Source organism: Panthera pardus, unplaced genomic scaffold, assembly GCF_024362965.1.
Source record: "Panthera pardus isolate Hobbes unplaced genomic scaffold, ASM2436296v1 HiC_scaffold_24, whole genome shotgun sequence".
NCBI lineage: Eukaryota > Metazoa > Chordata > Mammalia > Carnivora > Felidae > Panthera > Panthera pardus.
This window is the reverse complement of record NW_026526810.1, coordinates 50,966,428-50,974,619: the sequence shown is the minus strand read 5'-3', so window position 1 is coordinate 50,974,619 and position 8,192 is coordinate 50,966,428. Positions and strand designations below refer to the sequence as shown.

At 39.7% G+C, this 8,192-nt stretch overlaps 1 pseudogene; it reads right to left on the bottom strand.

Annotated features, from left to right (window-relative positions):
• Positions 1-1,127: 1,127 nt before the first annotated feature.
• Positions 1,128-3,447, bottom strand: LOC109262587 (52 kDa repressor of the inhibitor of the protein kinase-like; annotated as a pseudogene).
• Between the last annotated feature and the right edge of the window lie 4,745 nt (positions 3,448-8,192).

Here is an 8,192-nt window from a genome sequence, read left to right as displayed (position 1 = left end):
CCTGTAGGCAATTCTGACTTGTTTGTGTAGCACTGACTTGTTTGTGTAGAGATTGATATATGGGTCTACCATTAAATACAGATAATGTTTTATATAAAACATTTATGTTAGGCAAAGCCAAGTTCCTTAACCTTCATTCTGTCAAAGTGTTCCCCAGGAATGCTTTTGAGATGCTTTTGAGTGTTTTCACAGCAGTCATTCTCAAACAAATCACAGGAAGAATACACAAGACTTTCAGCAATGCATAAACATTAGGAAGAAACTTGAAGCCAGGCAGATGGAGGGCTTCCTAAGTGGTGGATGGGAGCTCTACCTCTTTCCTTCTGTGTTTCTATGTGATTTTCTAACAGGGAAGCTGGGCTGAGAGTGTGTCAGGATTGGCTAAGTCACTTCTGTACAAGTCAGTCAGCATGGGGCTCTCTGTTACGTTGAATTTGAGCTGTCCCATGACAGACAATACCCAAAATAAGCATTTTCAGGCTTTGAGGTGTTGTTCTGAGAATATATCTTTAAGTTCCTGAGTAATAACTTGTCCTGTTATTACTTGTCCTGCAACACTTAGGGATCTTTTATAGTAATTCTCAGAGGTTAGTTGAGATTCCAAGTTACCTTGCTGAGCTCTGTGGAATTTCTTAGGGAGTTTCATTCGAATATCAGGTTGGTTATCAAATTTATGGCTTCCTCAAGCCAAAATTGGTGGTAAGTTTTAGAGTTTTCCATCACCTTACTAGTGAATGCAAAACTGCAGAGAAGCTGCTAGCTGCAAAGAAAACATCCAAGATTTGTCATGTGGGGATTTTGTCCAAGGACTCTTGTAAAAGATAGGACTTTTTTTTTTTTAAAGTATTTATTTATTTTGAGAGAGATAGAGACAGCGTGAGTGGGGGCCAGGGGGCACGGAGCAGAGAGAGAGGGAGACAGAGAATCCCAAGCAGGTTCTGCACTGCCAGCACAGAGCCCACTGCGGGGCTTGAAACCATGATTTCATGACCTGAGCCAAAACCAAGAGTTGGATGCTTAACTGCCTGAGCCACCTAGGTGCCCCAAGATAGGCTATTTTTAAGAACAGTAATGACAAAAATAAAATTAAAATCTGTTGATGGCAGAGGGACAGATTCTCGGCCAGTTACAGTTATTCCATCTAATACTTATGTCGCTATACCATCTAAACATAAAACAAGTGCTTGTAGGAAATCTATAAAAATTTCAAAAACACCATGCTTGTCTCTCAATTGAGAATGACAAGTTTCCTTCAGGTCATTACTCTTTTCTTCATTGTTCTGAGAAAAGACAGAAATTACATTGTCATATATGAGTTGTGGTGATTGATGGGTGAAAGAACAGACTTCCTCAATCGTTCCCAATGCAACTGATACTGCCATAACAGGCACTGGTTTGCCAACCACATATTTAAGGCACAGGAAGAGCAGAGTGTGTAGAGAGCTTAGGACTATTTCTCTAAAAGTCTTGAAGCAGTTTTCATTTTTGATGGAAATCTACTGGACATATGGTACTCCTGGCCTTGACAGTACTCCATATTTAGTCCCCTAGTCCCCACTTCACGGTTATTACAGTGTGAAATTACACACCCAAAATTATCTTCATTAAGGCAGACATTATCTTCATAGGGCAGGAAGCCCACAAATTCTTTTCCCAGGTATGGATTCATCAACAGGTGGGTGTTCCCCTACTATGTCCACATACCACCAGTGATCATGAAAGGGAAGTGAATCTCAGTTGCCTGATGGTTTCTTCCTGAGTGCAGCACTCACAGATCCAGTGTCTGACTCTTGCTGTTTTTCAATGGAACTTGTTAGTTGGTGCCTTGAAGTGCTTTCTCAAGACCTCTTCACTAGAATTTATCCTGCACTTCAGCAATGCTTGAAAGATACAGGAATATAGAGAGTTTATGGGATTTCATCAGCTTCAGGTCCTTCCAGAGGTAGATTTTGTTTACATAAGAATCAAAATTTCAAATAAAGATTTTAGGTATTGTTTTCCTTCTCTTCAAGGGTGAGAGGTAAAATGTCTTCATCCAGCTCTTTACCTCCTGCATTGGGGTTCTAGGCATAGCTGTGTATGTCTTTATTGTTTTGTTCCTGGACAGAAGGTTCATCAATTTTTTTCTCTCTTTTTTTTTTGTTTTTATGTTTCAGTGTCCTGATTTCATCTTCACTCAGTTCTTTTATTCACTTTCTATGTTTATAATGCAGATTGTTCAGACAACTTGTACGATAAAAATTTGTCCTATAAGGACTAGTTCTGCAGATTGTAGGGGTCTCCAAGTGTTTGGCACATAATCAGAAATGTTGTCTCTTCTAAGTTTTATCTTTTAAGTCTGCTCTTCTATAATCTTCAGCTACTTCTGCATCTGGCCAGGTCCCCCCGGGGAGCCTGAAGAAGAACAGGCCTAACTCTTCCTTGTGCAGTGGGGGCTGTGAAGGAGTTAGGTGTCCCTTCCCTGCAGGTCCAGCTCTCCCCTTCCTATCTTCTTAGGGCAGCTCGCCCTCAGGTAGGTTAGGGGAGGAGAGCCAGCCCATCACCTTCAACCTAGAATTCTATGCTTAAACTATTGATTAAATATGAGAGTAGAAAAAAGACCTTTTTTAGACATGCAGACTTTCAAAAAATTTTTACCTCCCTTGCATCCCAGTGTAGTCAGGCATCTAAAGTGGCCCCCAGTGAGTCTGCCTGAGTATGGGCTGGCCCTAGTTCATTACTTCTAATGAACAGAATAGGCAAAATTGATGGATATCACTTCAGAGATTAAGTTACAAAAGACTGACTTGGTCTTGCTTGCATTGTCTCTTTTTCTCTTGCTTTCTTGTTCTGATGAAATCAACTATCTTTTTAATGAGCCAACCCTTGGGGTGCCGGGTGGCTCATTTGGTTGAGTGCCCAACTTCTGCTCAGGTCATGATCTCGCTGTCTGTGGGTTTGAGCCCTGCATTGGGCTCTGTGCTGACAGCTCAGAGCCTGGAGCCTGCTTCGGATTCTGTGTCTCCCTCTCTCTCTGCCCCTCCCCGCTCATGCTCTGTCTCTCTGTCTCTCTCTCTGTCAAAAACAAATAAACATTAAAAAAAATTTTAATGAGCCACCCCATGAAAAAGTCAATGCAGCAAGGAAACCAAGGGAGGCCTCTGGTCATTTGCTCCTGAGGAACTGAGGATCTCAGTCCAATAGGAAACACTTTAAGTCTATTACCAAAAAGGATAGGCATGACCTCCCCCAGTAGTAATCCCCTAGTATGTCCTCTAAAAAAGGAAGCAGAGAGAACACGAACACCACATGGAAAATTCTGTTTCTAATCCAGGGATTTTCAGCTGGGGGCAGCTTTGTCCCTTGGGGACATCTAGCAACATCTAGAGACATTTTTGATTGACATGACTTGAGTTGGGGGACACTACTGGCATCTAGCAGGTAGAGGCTAGAGATGCCACTAAACATCCTAACAATGAATAGGACCACCCCACAACAAAAAATTATGTCAAACAGTGTCACCTGAATGTCAATAGTACCAAAGTTGTAAGAAATCTTGTTCTAACTTAATAGTTTGATTCTTCAACTTATGGTTGCTGTCCCACCTATGGGTAGTTTGCCTATATACTTTTTGTTTGTTAAGCCTGGCAAAGTATAGAATATTGCTGGATAACAACTAGTTGTAAAAATTTAACCATGGGAGGCTAATAAGGGTACTGGGCATGAGACCTGTCAGCTACAGCAAGTAAGTTCAAGAATGAATCCATAATTTCTTTTTTTTTTCTTTTTAGCAATATCATCTTTTAATAGCTGCCTTCCTGTGATATTATGAATTATAATAAGAAATATATATTTGGCCTTTGTCCTGTTTCTAGTGCAGACCTTCTAAAAGGCTTGGAATTTCTTAAGTGGTGAAAGAGATAAAGGTACCTTTTGTCATGTTAATGAGGTGAATTTTGGAATGCCCCTGGGTCTTCTAAGAATTGGGCTGATTGGCTGGATTGTAGGGTTGGGACTTTCAGTCCCACCCTTATACCTCTTGGGAGGGGAGAATGGCTGGAGATCGAATAGATTTCCAATGGCTGATGACTTAATCAATCATGCCTATGTAACAAAGTCTCCATAAAAATTTAGAAATAGACAGTTTGGACAGCTTCCAGGTTGGTGAATTGGGAGAGCTGGAGGTGCTGGGAGAGTAGCACACCTATGCTGGGCATGGAAGCTCCATGTCCCTTGCCATATACCTTGCCCTATGCATCTCTTCCATCTGGATGTCCACCTGTATCCTTTATTATATACTTTTATAATAAACTGGTAAATGTGAGTAAGTGTTTTCCTGAGTTCTGTGAGCTACTCTAGCTAATCAGTTGAATCTGAAAGGGTAGAGGTCATGAGAACCTCTGATTTATAGCCAGTTGCTAAGAAGAAGCACAGCTAACAACCTGGACTTGGAACTGGCATCTGAAATCCAGGGAGTGGATCTTTGGAACCTCCAGTCTACAGGTGGTTGGTCAGAAGCATAGGTGTTAACTTGAGCTTGTGAATGGCTTCTCAAGTGGAGGGTATTCTTTTGGGATTGAGCCCTGTCCCTTTGGAGTCTGATGCTATCTCTGGGTAGACAGTTCAGAATTGAGTTGAACTCTATAGAACACCTACTTTGCGTCCTGAGCATTGTGTGGTGGTGTGTGTGGGACGGGGTGGGGGGGTGGGGAGCCTCCTCCACACACATGTCAGAATTGATCTTAGAACCATTTTTCTTCCCTAGAAAACGTCCCTACAGCTGTGTTGCAGAAACTCTGGAAGTATCCGTAATGATTTTTTTTAGTTTCTCTTATAAATGCTCATTCTATGTTGGTGGCTTAAGATTGTACCCTTACTTCATGCTTGGTTTTGTCTCTTCTGTGCCGGACTTGATTTTATTTGTGCTTCACAGTAATGCTTGCATATTTGCTTCAGCCTAAACTCTGCGCCTTTTAGGACAATCCTGACACAGTACCATATCCAAGGGCTTGCTGGTTTGGGGGCAGGGGAAGTTTAAACACCTATAACCAAATTGTTAGCAAATTGTTAATCCATGTATACCTGAAGTTCAGCATTAGTGAATATCTATTAGGGTAGATTTTTAAATAATTTACCTGCAACTATAGTATAGATCATATTACTTAAAGTTACAAAGCCTTTCCAGTATTGACTAGCTTCACAAATTTTGTTTTAGTATTATGTCCAAGGTGTCTGGAGCCATAGCATAGCGGAGCATTCAACGTTGTATCCATACACAAAAAATGGTTTGGGCAGTTGGAGTAATTGTTAGCTGATCCTAATTGTTGACTATTTTCAACCAAATAAATATTTAATGATTAGTTGGTAACTAGTCCCAGATTTGTGTTTTTTCAACAGTTATAAAACCATTGTTATTGGACAGTCCCAAATTGATGGGCATCTATGTTTCACACCTTACTCCAGAATGTAAACATTACAAGTTTCTTTAGATTTATGACTTACAAACATAAGTTGTTTTTTTTTTTTTAGTTAAGTATTTTCAAATGAGTTTGTAACTCCAGCTTTCTCTTCTGAGATTTTTAGCCTTCCACATGTGATATTAAGAGGTTTTGTTAGTCATCCTCTGTTCTAGTTATCTATTGCTACATGACAAGCCACCTCTAAATCTAGCAATGTGAAAACAACGGTTTTACTATCCTCACAGAATTCCGATGGGGCATGGTAGGGATGTTTTGTATCTGTTGCACTCTGTCCAGAGCCTCAGCCAGGAAGACTCAGTGTTCAGTGGTGACTTGAACAGATGGGCACTGGAATCATCATGAGGCTTCTTCACTCACATGTCAACACCTAGGCTGGGAAGACATGAAGCCTGGGCAAAGCCAGGGCTATTGACCAGATCACTTACATAGGGCCTGTCTCTCTGGCTTTGGCTTCTCACAGGGTGGTGGCTAAGTTCCAAGATGGAGCTTTCTGAGAGTGTTCCAGGAGACGCAGGTGGAAGCTGTAGGGCTTGTTATGACCTAGTTTTAGAAGTCACATAGCCTTTCTTCCATATTCTATTGCAGAGATCAGTGAACTATGACCTCGTGCCAAATTCAGCATGCCACCTGTCATTGTAAATAAAGTGTTATTGGAACATAGCCATGTCCATTTGTTTACATTTTGTCTATGGCTACTTTCATGCTACAGTGCAGAGTTGAGTAGTTGCAACAGAGACCTTAAGGCCTGCAAAGCCTAAAATATTAACTATCTGGCCCTTTACTGAAAAGGTGTGCTGAGACTTGCTCTATTAGTTAAAGCCATCACAGCCTCTCAGTGTCATGGGAACCCCACTCTTGGGGGAAGGTATGTCAAAGAAGTTACACCATTTTTTGAAAATTACCATAGCACCCATTTACCTCTCAGATTTTAATCCTTGTTTGGTTTTTAATTGTGTGGGCTACTTAAAATAGCTTTTCTCACATACGTGAATGCATGCTGAAGTTCTGTGAGAGCAGGTTAAAAAGTGGGAGTCAACTGTGGTATTTCAAGTTTTATTCTTTTGAAATTTGCCTGTTTAAGCTCTATGGGTAAATGTTTTCCTAATAGTTTTTTCAAAGAAAGGTTAGAAGCATTAACCTGTGTTCACAGAGCTAATGCAGGGATAAAGAAGACCTTTAGTTTCTGGAAGAAAAAAAAAAAAGAAGAGGAAGAAGAAAACAAAGAGAAAGATGGTAAACAGTTGTCTGAACAGTTAAGCTTCACTTGGTCAACAAGTTGCAGGTTTTAGAAATCATTACTTATTTATGAAAAAATTTTAATCTAAATATGCTATATTGGTACAATTTTAATTAACCCCAATTTTGTCATCTATAGAATGAAGGGGTTGGGTAGTCAGTGGTTCACAACCCTGGCTACATATTCAGAACATAGGGGCCCAGGCCCTTATCTTAGATAATTAAACCAGGATATCTGGAGGTGGGGCCCCCACAGGTTTTGAAAGCTCCTCAGATTATTTTCATAAACTACAGCCAGGGCAGAGAAATAGGCGGTTAGGGGATTGTAGGCTCCTTTTCAGATGGAAAAATTTCCTTGTTCTGTGATAAAGGGGATACTAAAATGGAAAGTTTCAGGTGAAGAGGGAAGAGCCAAGATGGCAGAACAGCATGGAAAGTGTTTTTGTGTCTCTCGTCCCTGAAATGCAGCCAGATCAACACTAAACCATCTTGCACACCTAAAACACTGATTGAGGATTAACGCAACAATCTGCACAACCTGAACCACAGAACTCAGCAGAAAGAGAAAAAAAATTTATTTTATTTTCCATTTTTATTAAAAAGATTTTTCTTTAATTTTTTTCTACTATGTATTTTACTTTTTTGTAAATTTTAAAAATTCTATTTTACATCGATCATTTCGTTTTATTCTATTTTATTGTATTCATTTTTTCAAATTTTCAAATGTTTTCCTTTTTCCCCCCTTTTTTCTGCTTTTTCTTTTCTTACCTTTCCTTTTTTTCTCTAATCTGTCAAGCTCCTTTCAACAACCAGACCAAAACACACCTAGAATATAGCATCCCTTATTTAAATTTTTTTGTGTTGCTTTTAATTTTTTTTTTACTTTATTAATTCCTTTTCTTCCTTAAAAATGATGAAATGAAGGAATTCGCCCCAAATGAAAGAACAGGAAGAAATGACAGCTAGGGACTTAACAACACAGATACAAATAAGATGTCTGAACTAGAATTTAGAATCACGATAATAAGAATACTAGCGGGGGTTGAAAAAAGCATAGAATCCATTTCTGTGGAGATAAAAGAAGTAAAACCTTGTCAAGATGAAATAAAAAATGTTATAACTGAGCTGCAATCTCTAATGCATGCCACGGCGGCAGGGATGGATGAAGTAGAGCAGTGAATTTAACAATATAGAGGACAAACTTATGGAGACCAATGAAGCAGAAAAAAAGAGTGATACTAAGGCAAAAGAGCATGATTTAAGAATTAGAGAATTCAGTGACTCATTAAAAAGGAATAACATTAGAATCATAGGGGTCCCAGAAGGTGAAGAGAGAGAAAAAGGGGTAGAAGGTTTACATGAGCAAATCATAGCAGAAAACTTTCCTAACCTGGGGAAACAGACATCAAAATCCAGGAAGCACAGAGGACTCCCATTAGATTCAACAAAAACCAACCATCAATAAGGCATATCATAGTCAAATTCACAAAATACTCA